This window comes from Corvus kubaryi, unplaced genomic scaffold, assembly GCF_017639235.1.
Source record: "Corvus kubaryi isolate FWS band 111438036 unplaced genomic scaffold, C.kubaryi_AGA036_p1.0 133, whole genome shotgun sequence".
NCBI lineage: Eukaryota > Metazoa > Chordata > Aves > Passeriformes > Corvidae > Corvus > Corvus kubaryi.
In genome coordinates, this window is record NW_024580667.1 from 24,726,541 (window position 1) to 24,746,743 (window position 20,203).

General features: G+C 42.8%; 1 long non-coding RNA gene across 1 annotated transcript; it reads right to left on the reverse strand.

Moving 5' to 3' along the window:
• Positions 1-2,640: 2,640 nt before the first annotated feature.
• Positions 2,641-18,136, reverse strand: LOC121670016. The gene is made up of 3 exons (XR_006017991.1): positions 17,828-18,136; positions 10,814-11,005; positions 2,641-10,509 (listed from the first exon to the last, which is right to left on the reverse strand). It is a non-coding gene; the product is annotated as an uncharacterized LOC121670016 (long non-coding RNA).
• Positions 18,137-20,203: the final 2,067 nt, after the last annotated feature.

Sequence of the window (20,203 nt, forward strand, 5' to 3'; positions counted from 1 at the left end):
CTCAAGTTTAAGTGCTCACTAATTCATATTTTAGGCTGATGAACCAGGTCTAAAATTTTAAATCTATCAATTAGAATAAACACGATCATGTTAAAAACCTAGATCAGAACATCACCTGGATTAGAGCTGGTATTGGACCACTGCAGTGCTATAGAGGTGAGAATACGAGTATGGGTCATATTGTCTGGACAACTTTAAATTACAGCCTTGCTCAAAGCAATAGTCTTTTCTTCATGATTTCCTGTAAAATATCATCTATATCCATAGCAGCATGGGAGCAATAATAATACAATAACTACTGCTGCACAAATTAATTTCTGAACAACTGTCTCATATGAAAGTCCTCTAGGAGAGGAAAAAAATAGATCAATAGGCAAAGTGCACTGAATTTGCACAAGGCCAGGATGCTTCGGCTGCGCATGCAGCTGGAGAGTTGTAATCCAAATCATTTCTGCACGTGACTGGAGCGTGCTCGGGGCTGCCTTGCTGGTCTCTTAAGTGTAGTCTTTCCCAGAGAAGGAGCAAGCAATAGGCTGCTGGACTCGTTGCAGCCAGAGTGCGAACAGGTTTCTTCAGGCGCCAAGCCCAGCTGTCCGTGGGCGAGCAGGCGTCCTGGCACCAGGACTGCAGGAGACAGGCTGCCAGAGTACACGGCCTGGAGGTGGAGGCCAAGCCACTGGGGAGCTGCGAGGGCCCCGGCATATTGACTGTCCCTCTGAAGAAACATTTTATCAAAGCTGATTCTGGTGAAACGTAGGTATCCCTTTGTTCAGCAGAACAGCCCCACAGCCAGGCAGTGCAGCTGAAATGGTGTGGGGTCCTCAAGGAACAGCAGTGCACCCCAGCCGAGCTGAAGGGGCGGTGAGTGGCTTCAGCATGTCCTCTGTAGCATGGGCGAAGCCAGGACGACTGCAAGGACAGCCCTGGTTGACCTTGACGGCAGTCTGTCCTCTGGCTCGGTCTGAGTGGTGCAATTAATGCAAGTCACAGTGTGGTCAACCCTGCCTTGCCTACAGCTAAATTGCACAGTGCTTGTGAGGGACATAGTACTAAGTCCCTGTGAAATCTGCCTATCCCCAGCACACCAAGCTTTCTGTGCAGAGAGCCCTGGCCTTGCTCCCATCTCCAAATTCCCCTCTACAACAGAGCAGAGCATTTGGAGAAAACCCTTCTCTGTGTGTGTGTATGTGTGTAGGAATGGGCGACGAGGGTTCCCGCACATCTGCCCGCCGCAGCACCACTCCCACACACAGCCCGATGCTCACAGTACAGATGGAGTTTGAAAACACCCAGGTAAAAAGACCAAAATAAACCATCCTCTCTAGTACTGATACACCTCTTCAGTTTAGTCTAAACCACTCAGCCAAAGCATAATATTTTGAGAAAGAGAGAAAATGTAAGTACTCACGTCCTTATAGCCAGTAAAAGAAAATAAGTGCAGCAGACAGCCAGTTGTAATGGACAAACAGTCCTTTGGGGAAGACTTCCCAAGCCAACCATTACATTCGGTACATTTTTCCCTGCTCACTCAGGGCTCCTAAAGAAAGGGTTGAGCTTGGGGAATGACAGAGGAACTGAGGAAATGAGATAAAAAAGCTACTGAAATTGAATTTCGTCACAGAGTGATTCTTCCATATGCTGCATAAAGTTTTCTTACCTAAATAAATACTCTGAGGTGCACAAGTTTTTACATTTCCAGTGTGACTCTGTCTCTATTGTGACTTCCCAAGAATCTCAGAAAATAGCTGGTACATTTACATATTATGTATCACCTTGAGCTAGACAACACTCGGGAACCATGAAATCCTTCCAAATGTTGGAAAATACCAGAGTCTTAAAAAAAACTAAACAAAACCCCCAAACTCCAGCCTCCCCTCCTCCTCCCTCCAGCTCTGGCTGCAAATATTTCAAATATATCAAGAAAAAAGTCTCTAGACTTCTTGATGACTTGATTATAAAGATCTCTGCCTCTATCCTTGTCACTGCCTAATTGGTTCTGCCTGGACAGGCCACATATAAGCAGTAAAGAAAATAATGAGGTAATGAGAAAAGTGTTTAGGGCACCTAGGCTGTAAAGCATCAACTTAAATATCACCTATAGTGGCATTATGTAGCACTTTCAATATATACAGCTCTATTCATTGCTGAAATATCCCATGAGGCAGGTATACTTTATATACAGCTACATTTAGGACAAAGAAATTACAGTGTGCAGCTGTTAGGAGACTTGTCTTTGATCAAAAAGGAATTCATTATCAGAGACAAAATTCAACACAAAACTCCTGGTTCCACTGCTCCCACCCACTGTCTCAACAAGAAAACACAAATACTTTTACATTCATAAAATAAGAATCAAAATTATTTTGCTTCAAGTGCTTTTGATGCCTCAAAGTATTGAAAAAAAATAAATTCATTCCTCAATTTCTTACTCTGCCCATAATTTAAACAAATGAAAACATCCGTCCTTTAATTGTTAACCTTACATATTTGTTATGCAGCAGCATAGGGATTAATAGCATCAGCTCTTGACAGGTTGAGATGGGTAAATTCTTACCTTCATGCTCTGTCAGAGCTGGCCTTTGGAGAGTTGGTTTTCAACCTCACTTTCCTCTGTTAAATGAACAACTCAAACCAGATGGATTGCCTTGAAAGAAATTAATTTATTTTTTCTCTGTGAGACTCATATATTTACTTTCCATTCTTGAAAGAAAAAAACCCTCTAAATAAAAGCAGAAGTCAAAATAACAGAGCACAAGCTGTGATTTATTCAGTCCAGCATCAGAGAATCAGTTCTCCAGTCAGAAGTGAAGATGGATAATTTAGAAACAAATTTGTCCTTTTCATTCAAAGGCAAGACAATGAATCAGTATTTGTTTACATACAATCTGTCTTGCTATACTTTGTGTAGAGGAAGTGCTTTCACCCACACATTGCTCCACCTGACCTGTTCTTGTTCAGGTTTCACGTAGAAATGACCTTGACAACATCAATAAGTGGAACTAAACATAGTTTTGTAGTATTTAAATTGTTTCATTAAGAGTGTCAATTTTAAAAAAGATACTTTAAAGTTAACCTGCTGAAAAGAAAGAGGATAAAATCCATCACACATATAGATTTGTTTGGGTTTTTTTTCACTCTTTAGGGCAGCCTTCAGCCCTGCATCTGTGGAGTTAATTACCTTTAACAGAATTTTGTTATCCACTCACTTTTGTTGTTAAAAATAAAGTCTTCCATCATAAATTAAGACCACCATAAACTGAATCACAGGCCTCAGCTTATGATTATTGCTACCACCAATAATGAAAAAATTCTCTGCTGTACTGGAACAAATCCCACAACCTTTTAAGTTGACTGCATGAATAATCTGTGAAGTCCCCTATTTTAAATTTTTAGAAACATTATCTCCAAGTTTTGAGAGCCTTGAGAATTCGACTGGGAAGTTTCAATTTATTGCAGCCTAAACATGTTTGCAAGACCAGGAATAAGAAGAGTCCTTGTATAAACAGCAGGGAAGAGGTGGCTCCACGCTGTCTACCTGATACATTCACAAACCTTGCAGCACCTGCTGGTGCATACAGGGGCTAAAGCCCCTTCCACACTGCTTTCCCTCCTCTCCTTCCCTCAGTCATCACCTCTGCTGGGTAATGGCTATTAAATGTCTTTAGACAAGAAGACAATAAAGTCCATAAAGTACTGTCATTGAAGATACAGGAAACACAGTGGAACTAAAGGTCCAGGTACAATTTTGGTCCACTGACCCAAAAATTCAAACCAAGTCAAACTGATTCATTCATAGTATGAAGAGATTTCTATTGCTGATGCTGCCAATGAGCATTTTTCTGTAGTCCTGCTGAGTGGCTCCCAAGTCACTCCCGAGCAGCTGCCCCAAGACAGTGCCGTCACCTTTATAGCTTGAAGTGAATTTTACAATTAGAAGAGATATATTTAACACATCTGCAGATACAAAAACACTTGTACTCAGAGAGGGAGAGACATGCTTTTTGATACTATTTTAAAAGAAGTGATTCTCTTTTATTTCATGTATTGAAGAATGTACCAGAAAATGCGCCATCTCCCTAAATTCCTCCTACATCTTATAATAAGAGACAAAACCAGTCAGAAAGTAGTTTTGGGGAAATCTGTGAATAATGGTAATACTTAAGTAATTCAGTTCTCTGGAATAGTTTCTGAAGTCTTTTTCATATCTTAGTGAAAACAGTAACAACCACTTTTGCCTATAGATGAGAACTGTGACATTTAAACCAAGATGTGACTCTGACAATTTCCGACTTCCCCTACTTTGGAGGGCACACTTTTGGTATGGACTGAGATTGTAGGAGTTGTAATAAGTACACATATTTAGAACATCTTATATAATTTGTAGACTATTTGACATCTATAGCAAAACAAGGTATTTGAAAAAAAAAAAATTTAAACCAAGGAAGAAAACACAGCTCTTCTGCAAGATTTCCATCTTTGTAGGATCTGGGGAAAACACAAAAAGTTTTCAGCAACTACTCTGAGATGCAGATGTAAAGGAAAGGACTGGAGCAGAAGCATGTTTTAAAACAGACATTTTCCCAGAGAGACACAGTTCTTTGGATCACAGTATTCTGACATCAGTGCCTGGGGACAGGGGTCAGCAAACCTCCAGAGATCTATTGGATGGCATCTGTAAAACAGAGTGTAATGCACCCATATTTGGGGCAGGGAGCTGAGCAACAGATGCCTGTACGGTGAAAGCTCCTTTTGCAGGTCAAGTGACAAATATCACATGAAAGACCTGCAGCAGCATCAGGGCAGAGGATGGTACAACTTCATTTCTTCGCCCACAGCTCCATCCCTGAACATAAGTGTCAAAAAATAAAGACTGTGTCCTCAAAAGTAGTCTAACACAAGAACTGCATTTTTAAAAATCTGTATTTCCAAGAGAATCTTATTAGAATTTTATTCTCCAAAGTAAAAGAGTAACAATATTACAAAAATAAAGACAGAAAGATGAATTGGAATAAAACACTTGGGTGGAAACACTAAGCTGTTGCCATGACTAACGGGAACTAATTTATTTACTTATACATCCTTTGTAATCTCATTTTCTCCCTTGTGACAGCCAATGACTCATTGTTTGTTTACTGATGAAGAAAGCATACTTTCTGAAATCTGTACCAGGAGGGATCTTCTCTGAACAGTCTGCATTTATCCCACACCCAGAAGTTTCTCCGCAGTGCCCATTCAGTAGGTCCCTGCAGACCCATGAGCACCAACCCTCAGCGTCTCAGGGCAGGGGAAGGAGGAGGAGAGGCACACATGTAGGTGCTGCCCATAGGGACTGTTGTGGGCAAATAAGGTAGCTTGGGCTTTCTTTACTTTTCCCACAGGTTTTCCCAGTCTTGGTGGCTCAGGAACATTCTGGGCAGAGAAATGTAACGTTGGCAATGCTGCTGGAAAAGTGGTAAAGGTGATAGTTTGTAGGCAGTTCTGGTGTACTCTGTCTTCTGTATTTCTGGGCTTGACATGTACCAGTTCAGGCAACACTACCAGGAAATACACATGGGGAGTTGTTTGCCTTTTCTTCCCTTTCCCCTCTCATCCTCATCCCGATGAGCAGAAACTGAAACAGAAATATATTTCCGGGTGCTTCTTCAAGTCAGCAGGCAAAATAAAAAGATCTCCCTTGCAGAAAAGAAGAGAAAATCATAATTTTTGACAGATCAACCAGCTGCAAGAATCACTGTGGTAATGTGCCAGCCTCTTAGGAATGAGAACTGCTCACTTGTAGGTGTGTCACGTAAAAGGCTGCTACTTTATTGTTGTTGACTTGCTTTTTCCCCTTCCATTGCCTGTCCTTCAAAGAGACTTGCTGGACCTCTCAGAGTGGTTGTTAGCTGGTGGTGTACACCAAACACCACGTGGAAGAATGTGGCCCTGAATAGCAGGGTTTTCCCCAAACCACAGCCCTCTCTACCATTTCAGGTGACAATCAGCCACCATCATTTGATGCGGTGGGTTTGTGTCATTCTAGGGTTCTCGTTATTAAAAAGTAACAAAAGTGCTGACAGATAAACATATGAGATCATCAACTCTCCCATTAATTAAAAGGGAGTGTTTCAATAAGAGTAATAATTTACTTAAGTGGCAGTGGGATATGAGCCTTGTGGTAGGACTGAGTACAGCAGGGAAGCCTTTGGTGCCAGGAGGTAATGTCAGTCACCTGGGAAATCCTGGGAGCACCCTTGAACAGCAAGGCTAAACTGCTGGAAAACAAACAATGTCCTTTGGTCTAAGCCAGTGCCCCTTTCCAAATCCATTCCCAAATTCTGCTCATGACTTAGCCATAGGCTTGCCTATGGCAGACCACTTCATGGGCCAGTAGCTCAGATTCTGTGATTACAACATGAGACATAAAAATAAAGTCCTCGATTCAGAAAAGAAAATGGTTCAGCATGGTAATTTCAGGAGGATAAGTCTCATCATTCTTCTTGCTGGAGCTGTGCCCTCATCAAGGAGGAGGTGAAGCCATTGAGAGGGGACAAAGTCCAGCTATGCTGGCATGTGGATGATACCATGGAGCAGATGTTGCTGCCTGCTCCCAGGAGTTTTGAGATATAAAGGCAAGGCTCCAGACCGCCCATCCATAGGAAGCCTCGCGTCACTAGGCTCCAGGCTCTGCATGTGGGCTGAAGTAATGCTGTGGAGAGACAACAAAACCCCCCCCAAACTCCTGAACCTGCCAGTGAGCCTTCCTCACTGTGGCTGAGTGGCAATGCTGAGCATCCCCTCTCCCAGTCACTCCATTGGTTTACCTCTTCGGGTGCTTGTGTCACTGTTAACATCTGCTATACTGCAGCAATGAAATAGATTATTGGAAATATTATTAGTTAATCTGGACTCTGGCAGTAGCCTTATTGCTGCTTTTGTGTCACGTAACTGAATTGCAAAAGCATGGAGCTCTGCCCAGCACTGCTCTGAAGGAAGGATGCCCATAACACCTGAAAACCTGATAATTGAAAGATTTTATGCATAAAGATCTTTGAATCTTTGCTTAGATGTAAATTTGGATGGACATATCATTTATCTATCTCTAACCTAAAATACTCCAGGGTGATTGTTCAGCTTGTAAAATATTTAGATGCACACACCCACGCATGGCCCAATTTTTCAAACTAGGTTTGTATAGCTGTATGCCTAATTTGTTTGTGCAACTTCTGTGATTGAATGTTCAGCTAGAAAATGGACAGGCAAATGCTGACATCTATACATACCAGGCTCGCTCCTTCCTCATTTTTAGGTGTAAACAAGATAAATGTTAAATACCGTCTCTTGTCAGACCCCTAGCAGACAGCAGTCTGTGTTGCTTTCTAAAAGAAAGTAGGCCCAGGAACAAACTCCGGTGATCTCACCACTAAATGCATTAAGCATAAAATAAGTAGTTCTATAAATACACATACTAAGGATGTAAGTGGGAACTATTCATAGTGGATGGTCACATTCTTAACCCTAGTCTGTGTCACTTGCCAGATAACTACTGGAACTCCCAAATTTCATTACAAGTACAGCATTATAGTCCAAAACCACTTGAAGATAAACTTTTGCTTACTGTCAAGGGAAACTTCTGAACTTTATTTAGTTCCTAATGCAAAAAAAAAAAAAAAAAAAAAAAAAAAAAATTAGCACATTCCTTGAGCACTGGTCAAATTAAACTTCATACAGATTTTGCCCAGTATTGTACAATACTCTTATGGGCTAGCTCAGGGAAGTTCTAAACTTACATTATAGGGACAGATAAAAATAATGTCATAGACACAGTGCATATATAGCCTATATAAAATAATATGGTATTTATGCATCAGTCAGCATTGTGATTCATGTTAAACTATAGCATGAACACTACATCAGTGTAATACAGCTATTAACTATGAGAGATCCTGTGCCTTACAATGCACTCTTGTTCCCCTTCGTGCTTAAGAAGCACAGTTTTCCAAATTGCTCTCTGTAATTTCATAGACGTCATCCTTATGGAATTTCTGCTCTAATGTTCACCTTAATATCTGCAAATTGAATCTCTTCCAGTTGCTTGAGATATATATACATACATGTTGTAGGAATCCCCTCCCTCCCCTTGGCATTTTATTTGCCCTCTTCAGCAGTGGGAGTTGTAGAGATGTGATACAGTATTTCATCAGGGCACAAAACTGTCAGCAGGAAGTATTCTCAACACCCCCTCTGAAAAATCACCCCCTATTTTTCCAGCTCATCACCCAATCCAACTGTGTTGTTGTGGGCACACTTGCTGCAACTCTCACCTAGGGGGATCTGGGATTCACTTCACCCCAAGGAGGCAGCAAATGGAGGAAGCCGTGAGCAAGGGCTGCTGTGCTGTGGTGTCAAGTTACGATGCATTTATGTACTGAAGGGGGTTTGTTTTTAAATAAAGCTACCTGTACCTAATGAGGCCCTGATGGGCCACAGAGGGTGAAGGCAAGTGACTGACTCAGTTCCTGGATCTGGCCCATCACTGTGGCTCAGGGTGTCACACTTCACCCCAGGTGTCCCATCCTCACTAGGGACCCATGCAGCGGCCCCTGCATGTGGGTGCCCCTTCCCATGGGACTCTGCGTGTCAGGACAAGCAGGACCTGGGGCAGAGATCCAGCTCTGTAGGAGATTGAGCTCTGCTGGGAGGGGAGCAGAGGCCTCGGATCACTTTGCAGCATGGTTGCCAACACACCACAAATGAAAATTAGGCTTGTTGCAGCTCTTTTTTAATTTTGCTGTATATAATGGGGCCTCCTAGCATCTTCAGGAGAAATCACTTCCAAATGCCAGAGAGAAGAAAAAGAGCTGCTTTCCTCTTGCGTGGACCACCAGGAAGCTGGCTTTGTTGCTCTAAACGCTGAAAAAAATCACTCTCTCAGAAGCAACAAGCACTTGAGAAAGGGAATCCCTTTTATTTTAGAGGTCTGCTTTGGACCAAGAGGGATTGCACCTCCGTGCATCTCTCTCTTCATTAGCTGGGGAGGGGGAGCTTGCTCCATCATAAACCTCTCCTAAGGACAGGTCTGAAGTGAGACCAGGATAGTGAAGATAACCACGTATCACACAGCCCAGTGATGTTGTCTGCTGCGTCTTTCTCTCAAGGGCCTTAGGTGCCCATACCTTAGATTAGCTGACATAATCCTTAGGTATGATGTTTAGATGCCAATAGCTAGACTGAGTTATTTTTCACTAGGGGAATGTAGTAGGAGGTCTAACATCTAGCTAAATTGTGGCAACGGGCATTTGGACCCTTCAGTTGGACTTACCTCCTGCTCCCAGCTCCTGATTTGGCTGTGAACCAGAGGTGTCATTTTGAGATGTCCAAGGCCTGCCCTCTCCTGCCTGGCTTCCAGCCCTATGCTCTGGAGAGATGTGGGTTTCCTGTAGTTCCTGTCACACAGCTGTTAGTCTCCAGTGCATATCTGCTGTCCCCTGGGGCCATCAGGCCATGCCTATGTGTAAGCAACTGAACAAAGCCCTAAATTGCTACCAATTATAATGGGACTTTTGATGCCTCCATCATTTGTAGGTACCTCCCTGCTTATGTTTGTCTTAAATCAGCAAGATGAGTCTTTCCTTATATTGTTTCCCCATCTTAACGTATTTTTCCATTTTTTTGAGACATGAGAAATGATAGGCAATTCAATATTAATCCCTTCAATATTATGGATTTATTTAGTCAGGGCAGCTAATTTACCAAATGTTGTCTCACATGCTTTTTTATCAACAGCTAAAGTTTTGTTGATGCTTCTTAATTGCCAGCACTCCATCTTCATTTTAGCTTACATAAAATAAAGTTTAAATATAGTTGTGCATCATTCCCATTTCACAGCAATTTATTTCAGTTGTCTCTTTAAAATGGGGTCTGCTTCCTCTTTAGCACAGCACTTGTCTTATCTGATGCCCCTTTGGCTGCCCTTCACTTCTTCTGTTTTCTTGCTAGTTTTATCTCTTCCCAGGAACTTGAGCAGAGCCTGACAAGCAGGATTTCCAAAGGCACACTGCCTGCTTCTTCCTCTATTCTGTTTTCTATTTCAGGGATGGGGAGTAGTGGGGAATGTAGACAGACATGCTGCAATTGTGGTTTCTTTTCGAGTTCCCCAACTTTCTTAGAAACTCATGTTGGTTGGCTTGCTTGTTGATGTATTCCATTGCATCATAGTGACTAGTTTCCTGTACACCTTCCAAATGTTCTTCTGTGCCTCTTACCTCCTGTACTAAACATCTAATCCAAAACTCCCGGTTGTTAGTGAGAGTCTCCTCTACAATGCCTTTTTGGATTTGCTTACTTGAACTTGAATCATTGTGAATACCAGCATCAAACTTTCCTATTCTTCTCACATACCTAATTCCTCCCCTTGCTGAACAGAAATAAGTCCAGGCTAATATCTTTCTTGACAGAATTCCAGCTGCAGTAAACCCTCAGAAAACCAGAAAATCGCAGATCAATCTTCCTGTCTACAACTGTGTGATACTGTTAAAAAAAAAAAAGAAATATGGGAGTTCAAGAAAACATGGAAAGAAATTAGGATATTTTTGATTCAGTTCTTTCAGCATGTGGGGCAGGAGAGGAAAGGCAGAGGGGGAGAGAGAAAAATTGAGTGAGAGGGGAGGGGACAGAAGGAAGGAAGGAAGGAAGGAAGGAAGGAAGGAAGGAAGGAAGGAAGGAAGGAAGGAAGGTAGGAAGGTAGGAAGGAAGGAAGGAAGGAAGGAAGGAAGGACGGAAGGAAGGAAGGAAGGAAGTTAAAATGAATGACAAGACTGAGGCACTCTATTACCTGAAACATGATGCAGCTGTGTCTGCAGCTTAGCAATGCCTTGATATTTGCAGTAGCTGTAACTGTCGTACCACTGATATCAGGGTGGGGTGTTCCCTGGTCCCTGTATTCCCAAGCTGTGAGGCTGTCAGTCCTGGGATTGCTCAGATTCTCTTGCTGGGCTCTCATCCCTGGTACCCAGTCTTCATTTTCCTTATATAATAAAATATAATAAACTAACTGCCCATATCCTGCTCCCCTTTTTCTTCATCTGATTGCACCAAATTACATTAGTGCTCTCTATCCCACCTCTGTCTCCTGTGGTGGAGCCTGGATCTGCACAGCCAGCAGCTGCACTGCCCACCTAGGAGAACAGCCATAGGGGCTCCCGCCTGTGCTGGCACCCTTTGGCACCACTGGGGGCTGCAAGGAGAGGCTGGGGTGCTGTAGTGGGGAGGGTGCCCTCCAGATGGGTCACCTCCTCCAGCAGCCATCAGGAAAGGACTAGCACAGCCAAGAGCTGTGCTTCAGGTGGCTTAACACAAGTGCCTCCCATGCTGGAAAAGAAGAAAATTAGAAAGCAGGGAGCCATCAAAACTATAAAAGGTTTCATTCTGGAAGTGCTGGACAGAAGTGGTATGAAGACAAAACGATAGGAAAGCAAGATCTTGCCACAGTAGATCAATCTTGTTGACATAATGGAGATCTTTGCAAAAGGCAAGGGCGCGCATTTCCTACATCAGCCATTTTAGTAGCAAGTGGTCCCTACTGTTCACAGTTAAAAATTGACCTTTTCATCTTTCATTACTACCATGGAGACCAATAATCTCATGCATGAGAGAGACACCAGTAACTGTGGAATGTCCAGGGGACAAAAAAATAATGTTATGGTACTCCACTGTCTGCTGAAACACCTCTTTGTGAGTGTCCCAAAACACCCTGCTTAAATTTCTTCTCCAATGCAGAGATGGTAGAACTCATCTTCATTCATTCTACATAATTAATCAGCAATGATAAGAGCTTGATGAAGCAACATTTGCAGTAATGTAGACTTTAAAAATAGATTCTATAATTTCCTCCATGTTTTCAGTTTCAGTCTACATTCACGCAGGATGTTATGCAAATCCATAATCATATCCTTCCCTCCCGCATACATGCATTCATAGGAAGGCTGGCTGATACACACAGAAACAAAGCACATGTATGCATACAGAAACACACTAGTGTTGAGATGTAGGCATTAATTTTAAATAGGCTAACAATATTTATATTATTTTTGTCATTCTTTTCAGGTGTATGATTCTATGTGTGCTTACATACCACTCTGCCATAACGCATCATGTAAGCATAGTGGTATCTTTACATTAAGCTGCAGTCATTGCAGATGAGAGACACAGAGTATATATTCAAATGCATCTTCATTACATATGATTATTCAAAAGATTTTTGTTCTCCCTAAGTAGACCTCACAAAACTACTGCTGCAAAGTCAGTTTTAGACTGTATTTAATATCCAATACATTTAGACAGAAAAGGGAAAAAAACAGAGAGGAAAAGAAGGAACAAAATACAAAAATAAAACAAGACGGATACTAAAGAGGAGAAAAGAAGATGTGAAATACATGTTCAGTCATTTTCTCTGTGATAAAGATGTGTACAATAAATTTCACCAAAAGAGTCTAGATAATTATAGATACACAGTGTCACATCTGAAACCTCTGTCTCATATATGTATATATAAATGTACACACAGAGGATATATATATATATATGCATACACACACATATATGCATATATCTGTATTTTCATACGTGCTTGTATCAATGTACTTATATGAGTGTATATATATGGGGTATATAAATACTACCAAAATTTTTGCAAGGAGACCAGTGAAGCAGACTCCTGACTGTCTGACAGAACTGGGGAGCCAGCTTATGTAATTTCTGCTTCTAGTTTGCTCAAAATACAAAGGACAAATTTCTGCTTTACATGCTGCTTTTGCAAGCAGTGCCTTACAGGCAGATTTACAGAACCACCAACATCAACAACGGCACAGTGGGGATAAGCTCACAGAAATCGCTGACACAACTCTGTAGATAGAAAATGCCCCACGGTGGCCCAAAAAAAATAATCCACCAAACCACCCCAGAAAATTTCTTGCAATTTCTTTCCTCATCATGTACTAATATACACCACTGTCATGTCTTGAAAGAAATTCAGAGCTGTCTATGGCAAAAAGAAGGATAAATTGCTTTATCTCTGCCAGAAGTGGAGCATGCCTTCTGTCATATCCCCAAAGCTGCTCCAGGGAGAGGATTTCCCCACATGGATTCAGGCAATTATTTTACATTGAATGTGAAACAGGAACATTTCTGTTTCTGTGACTGAGCCTGCCTGGGGGTCCTCTGCTGCTAACAACCAGGATGTGCAGCTCCTGCGAGATGGGTGTTGAGAGCTGAAGTGGCTTTGACAGCCAGTGTCTCACTGGGTTGCTGCCTCTCTCAGGTTCACTCCAGGGACTTCTCCCCATGGGTGGAAAGGTGGCAAGCCACCTTTCATCCACATCCCAACTGCAGGGTAGCAGAAAATGGGGCACCAGTGGTTTTAGTTCAGACCTTGAGCCCAGCCTGGATATCTTCTTCCTCCAATACAGGAAGAATTCAGTGACTTGGGCTCCTGGGCATCCCTGAGCAGAGGATGCAATCACATTCCACAGAGCTCCTGACTGTGGACTGCAGTGTTACTGAGCTTTCCTTTTCTATTAAAAAAAAAACCAAAAAAAACCAGACAACAAAACCCAACCAAAAAAAACAAAGACCAACCCCCAAACAACCTCCAGAGGTTTTCTGAAACTAGTCCTCAGCAGAGGTACAGCAAAACTTTTCATGCTGGGCAGTCTGCTGTGCCCCTAGGGGTGGGAATAATCCCTCCGGAAGCACCCCAGGTGCAGACTGGGAGGGAGCCAAGTTCTCCCTTGTGCTGCAGCCACCTGGCAGCTGCTGCTCCCTTCCAGGTATTGCTGAAGGAGTCCCACTGCTGGATCATGGCCACGCTGTGCTGGGCAAGAGGTAAAAACACATTAAAAGATGCTACCCTGGCTGAAAGGTGATTTACTGCAATTGTTACAAGTTAAAGGGCTGATTGCAGTGAAGCATTCTGCATTTTGCTTTGTTTATTGGCATCACTTTCTATAAATTCAATGGGAAAATGAGCAGTGATTCCTTCCACAGAGTGGCCATTGCATTTCTCAGCTCCACACAAACTCCTTGTAAACTCGATGTTTGCAATTAGTGGCTGAGCATGTCCCTTGGTATCTGTGATGACATTGTTAACTGAAAGACAACTGAACTTTCGTCACCAGTCTAGTTTTATTTTAGGACATAGAAAATCTCTTTTCCAAATTATTTGGTTGTATTCATGGACATCAGAGCTTCAAATTTTTTGGAGCACATCCACTGTGAATACTATTTTCTGCAACTTTTATTAATCTGGAGAATGAACCAGTGCAGAATGTGAGGAAAATAAATCTGGACATGTAAACCTTACCTGAATCCACCCATCTGTAATGGAAATAAATGCTTGGGTGATTCAGTTCTACTTAAATTGAAACTTAGACTGATTGCAGGTGTGGCAAATATGATTTATCAATATTAAACATCTGTAAATGGGCATGATCTTCTTCTGAGTTTTTGCATTAATTCGTAGCTTTGAAAAATTGGGAACATTTTAAGTTTTTCTATGTTTGCATGCAGTGGCTGAATCTCAACAGGGATTTTTGCCTGAAGTACAGTATCTGACTTCTGCTGCCTTACTTCTAAGTGTAATAATTAGTGTAGTGGTGCACTGAGGGCATTTGGGGCATAGCTCAGGCAGGAAGACAGAGTTACTCTATTTTCATGCAGTAGAAGCAAAACAGATTTGGCAAGCTCTGCAAAGTGATGACAGGGTTGACAATATTACAAGTATTTGTGCATCAAGAAGCCCTGCTCAGCACTTGGCTTTTTCTGAGCACATTCTGCACATATCTGCACAACCTAATCCCACAAAGAAACCGAGTTTTTGATACTCAATGAAGAGACAGAGAAACTTTTAGGGAGTTTTACTTGTTAAATGGGTGAAAGATACTTGCTCCTGTCTCAAGCCAGGAAGCTTTGCTGAGCAGGGGTTGTGAGCAGCATTGCTAGCAGCAACCATTAGTAAAGGTCAGGGCAAGCAATTTCTAATGCTGAAGGAGATGGAAACAGCTTCCCAAGGAGCGGGATTCTTCAGTGACAGAGATGTGTCTGTGACAACCACACCAGGCTTTTCTGACATAGAGGTGTCCTGGAACATCTGGAACACCTGGGACTCTGAGAAAAAACATGGCGGTGTACAGTGAAAGCTTAAAACTCTTATCAGGAGTGGGAATGGCAGGGAATGGCTCAATGAGATGCTCCTGTGTGATACAGCTGTGGGTAAACAGGTGCTCCCCTTGCACTCAGTGTGTGGTCATTTTTGGCCATTCATCAATGAGAAGAGTGATTTCGACTCAGTGAGCTGTCTCTCTGTGCCCAATTCCATCTCAGTGAACCCCTTGACCACGTGTTCTGCTGCCTCTTCAAGGTATGGTACCTGGGGAGGAGCAAGAGCTACCAGGGCTTGAGATGAACAGCACAAGTCACGAAATGCGTGACAATAAAAAATCAACAGGAAGGGAGAAGACCGAGGCTTCAGAAAAAATTATACCACTTAAAACCTGTTTGAAACTCCTGGGGGTAGAAAAAAAGGAATAAAAAAGAGGTTTTACAGTCCTCAGCAGGGGAGCAGAGAGGTTTGTGCTGCTCCTTCGCACAGTGCTGCTCCACTGACACATTGCAGACGTGAGCTCACCTTCAGTTAAGGTCAGCTTCCCAGCGCTTGAAGTTGCTAATCCTGCTGAATAGTCAGGCCCCAAATGAACCATCTCCCGAAGGGAGCTGTCAAGCAGCACTTGCCCACTTAATTGACTAAGACCTGTTCCTAGGTTTTTTGCTGGCAATTGATGGATCTAGTAGTTGTCTTTCCCCTACAAGAATAGATCAATTGACAAGAAAACTATTTAATGACAAAGCTTCTAAATGCTTGTCTAAGTTCTCTCTGCATTTTAATAGTGGAGACAAGTTGTTCAATCAAGTATGGCACCGAGTGCCGCAGCGTTGAGCTGAAATGTATCAGCCACTCTGAAGAAAATGCTTCAGGTCATGTTGTGGACAGAACATCCAGAGACACATTTAATGTGACAGGCTTTAGTATCCAATATCTATGAGTTTGGGTTGGAAGCAAGCTTTCAGAGCTGCTCTAAAATGCCAACTGAGCTCCCAAGCACATAGACATATTTGTTGGTTTAACCCCCAAGGGTGCTGTTGTGATTCAAGAAGTGGCAGGAAGGTGCAGATGGGCAGTCCGTGCCTTGCAACAGCCCTGTATTTGTCCTCCACTCACTTTTGCCTCCAGGCACTCGGCATTATTTCACATCTCCACAAGGATTTCACTGGTCATGGCTCTGTTTGGCAATACTTTCTCACAAGCTTTCCATGTTTTCCCTACCTTTACTAGTTGGAAGCACAGCAGCTTGCGGTCTTGCCAAATATATTGACTTTCTATTTCTAAATCCTTCCTTTTATACATTTAAGAATTTGACAAGGAGGAGATATTACATTAGTCTGGAAAGTTTTCAACCATAATCTGCTAAATTAGTAAACCCATTCATAATGAAACTTGACTAATTTTACACTTTCCATACCTTTTGGGAATGTACCTAACTTGCCAGCACTCAAAGAGGCAGTGCTAACTTTTCGGTTTTTACTTAGACTGTGTAGTACTTTGGTTCAAGGAGAGTCCATCTGACCCCTTGCAGTAATAGCTCACTGAGAGAAGAGGTTGCTCCAGTCTACCTATGGGTGTTCAGAAACAGTGGTGAGAAGGTGAGAATCTATTTTCTCTGGGTTAGGTCCTGCTTCTCTCATTCAAGCCATGTTCTCATTTCAAAACTGAAGTTTTCAGTCTAAGGAGGCTGCCACCCTCATCCAGTTCATGCAGCATGAGAACCCTTTTGTACACCATGTTATGTGTCTGAGTGTTGTGTTATGTGAACTGAGTGAGGAGTTCAGCAGCAACAGAACTGAGCCACAATACCCTGCCCTTGTTTCAGAGAAATGGCAGAGTAAAAGCAGCCCAGGAGTAAAAGCAGTACAGGAGCAAAATCATACCTCACCCATGGGCTTTTCCTAGCTTCTCCTTGCACCTTCTGTATAAAGCAGGATGTGGTTTTTAGTCCTCCATGTTAATGGGCATTCTGAACTAAAGACCTTGAAATATAGCCTGCTCCAAAACTGTAAGTGGTTAGAAAGCACAATCTATTGCACTGGTCTGAAGCGTGGCACTCTCCTGCCTTTATCCATCTTTCCCTCTCTATCATCTCTCTCACTGGGGTTTGTTAATAGAACCTGTCTCACCTTTTAACATGCTAGTCAGCATATGATACTGCACTCCTCATACCTATCTAATTGAAAATTAGCATAATTTCCCTGCAAGTTTATCTGACCAAGGAAACCAAACAGTGACTTTCAGATCCTCCATCCGTGTTTCTCATGCAGTACAGGGCAATAACCAGTCCAGAAAGGGCTGCTCTGTCAGGACTGATGGGAGGCTCATGCTCCAAGCTGAGCCTGCTGCTGTGCTTCAGCCGCTGTCAAGATTAGAAGCACAGTGAGTATCACTTAATCAGCTTTCTTGCACCAAAGTTTTGTCAGCCACAAGATTCCCTGCAGTTCACCAGCTGTCTCATTATTTACTATGTTTTACAGTAGAAATTTAAGGCTGCCAAAAGACTCACCAGACAACTTCCCATTTTTGTTTGTGTAAAAAACACCTGCAGTTATATTCCCTTAAAGGCCTGAAAATTCGTCTCAAAATTGATTTTGGTTTTGGGGAGGCTTCAGGGAAAAAATATAAACCCACTGCTGTTTTTGAGGTAAAAGAGGGTGAAATAGTAAATAAACTGAGCGAACTACTTACCTAGCATTGACTGAGTGATTTGATCAGCCTTCTTTGGAGGAGAAAAGAGAAAGGAGATGGTTTGAACACATCTAAGAATAAGTAGCCCAGCTGTGTGCAGGCAGATGTGCTCCTCTTCCACCTGCCTTTGAGAATATGCAAAGCACACGCACTCATCCACACCTGTTTATGTAGACACATCCTGACTTTTGAAGCTTCAAATTGGGTATCAAAATAATTCCTTCTGTGCAGAGCAGGTGTTTGCAAAGTTGCATACAGTTCATTTGTGAAAGAGTCATTCTGAAAGTTTGGCAGTGTGCACCAGCCCCACAGAACAGGCTGCAGAGTTGTGACCACTGGTTGACTCTGAGTGCATACAGAAACTTCCTGTGTGTGGCTCACAAGCCTTTTTACTCATCCTGCAGCCATCATTGAGCAAGTCATCTTCTCATGTTCAGGGGAAGTCAAAATGATAGTAATGCTGAGAGTAATGCATTAATTAACTGCAATCTACGGGGGCTGCCTGTGAACTTCTGAAGTGTGAGATTTCGTTAGAACGACTGTTTGTGTGCAAAGTTGTAGATGCTCAGATTCACCAAGGAAGTGCAAACAGCCTTGTTCAACTCATAGTCATGTTCCCTTCCCGCCTCTGTTGACTGTCATTTTGTGCAAGGACTTCATCTGATGCCTTGAGGCCTCAGTGATTTCAGGTTTCTATCAAGAGTGCTATGTGTAAAGTTGGACCAAAATAGCCACATTTACTAGCCCAAGAGATCTTTATAATGACACACCTACACTATGACGAGGCAAACGAACATCTACATTCCTGAGAAATTACATTCTTTTGGGCTGCATTTGTTCAACCACACTGTCCCAAATCTTTTACTGGCAATACTGAATGCCTTCCCTTTGAAGTACCTTTTCCATTCACAAGTGCTTAGACACATTGGCAGAGGCGTCACTGGATACAGACACGCACACCAACGACTGGCTAGCAAAGGGTGGAATCCAAAAGTAATTGGAGCCAAGAACTGTGGTCTCTTTACTGCTCCTCCTTTCCACTGGTTTTCAATATTGGATCAATGGGTGTCCTTGCTTTGACATCCTTCAGTATCTGTACTGCAAATACCAATAACCAAACTGTACACAACACTGCTCAGAGAGGTTTGTGAATATGGCATTTAGAAGTAGCTTTTCTTTCTTAACATGATTGTAAGTTTTTATTTCATGTGAACATATTTTTTCTGCTCTTGTATATTATCTAATCCTATTTAGAGTATCTTCCCCCCCCCATCCCCCCGAGAATGCCTTGCTCTTCTAGTTGAGCTGATCCTCCACATCCCTTTGCATTTAGAACAGATGAGTAAGATGAATCCTAAAGGCTTTGTCTGCAGTCACTTGCAAGTTGCTTAAACTCTTGGTGCCTTTAATTATCCCAGAAGCGAATGTTACAACATGACCGCACCACCTGCACAGTTCGGGATCCAGAGCTGTGTTGGCTGCGTGTATGGTAGTCAAAAAGTTTGCTCCACAGCATCATCTACTATGCATACATACATATGCATTTCTGCAAGGCAGGGATTGCTCTATCCAATGCATGCCATGCCATGCTGGAGCTCTCCCAGCTACAAGCTGATATGTCTCCGTGGTGCAACACAGCTTTGATCCCAGAATCACTGTAATTACGTTACACTATTGCTCCCTCTGAACTGCTTAGCTAAGCTGAGAACCCATCTACAAGGTGGTCTGGGTTGGGTGGCATCTTGCTCCCACATCACTGCAGTGCATCAGGTGGTAGTGCAGGTTTGCTCCCAGACAGCCCTAGACCTGTCAACCTCACTCAACTGGTCCCACCTGCAAGCTTCCCAGCTGTGGCTGCTTGCCTCTTTCATTTGCTCCACAGCACGGGCACTGCTTGGCTTGTCAACCAGAACTGGATGCCTTCGCTCTGCTATCGGCTGCTCATCTGTGCCTGGGCTGCGGCTCACAGAACAGAGCGAGACCGCAGGGGTGGACAGAGCTGGAAATATCCCTCCTGTGCTGGATGGTGCATTTCCCCCACCACCCAGCCTACCGACTGCTTTTTGCTGTCACCTGGCCCAGTGATGGACATTTAAATTGGAATTTAGAAATCATGAAGGCTGCAAAAGGCATGAGTCTCTGTGGAGGGGAATTGCATGCTGCATAACGGGAGACTATCCTGTTCCTACTCACATCTGCAATGATAATATTTGTTTACTAGTTTAGGCAGAGAAACTGAGCCAAATAAATTGTTATTCTCTCACTCCTGCTTTGAAAAGCTTGCTGTCATGATTATTATCATCAGGACAGCGCCTGAAAATAAACCTGTCGAACACAGGCAGACTATGTGAGGGTGTGCCCAGATAAAGAGGGGGT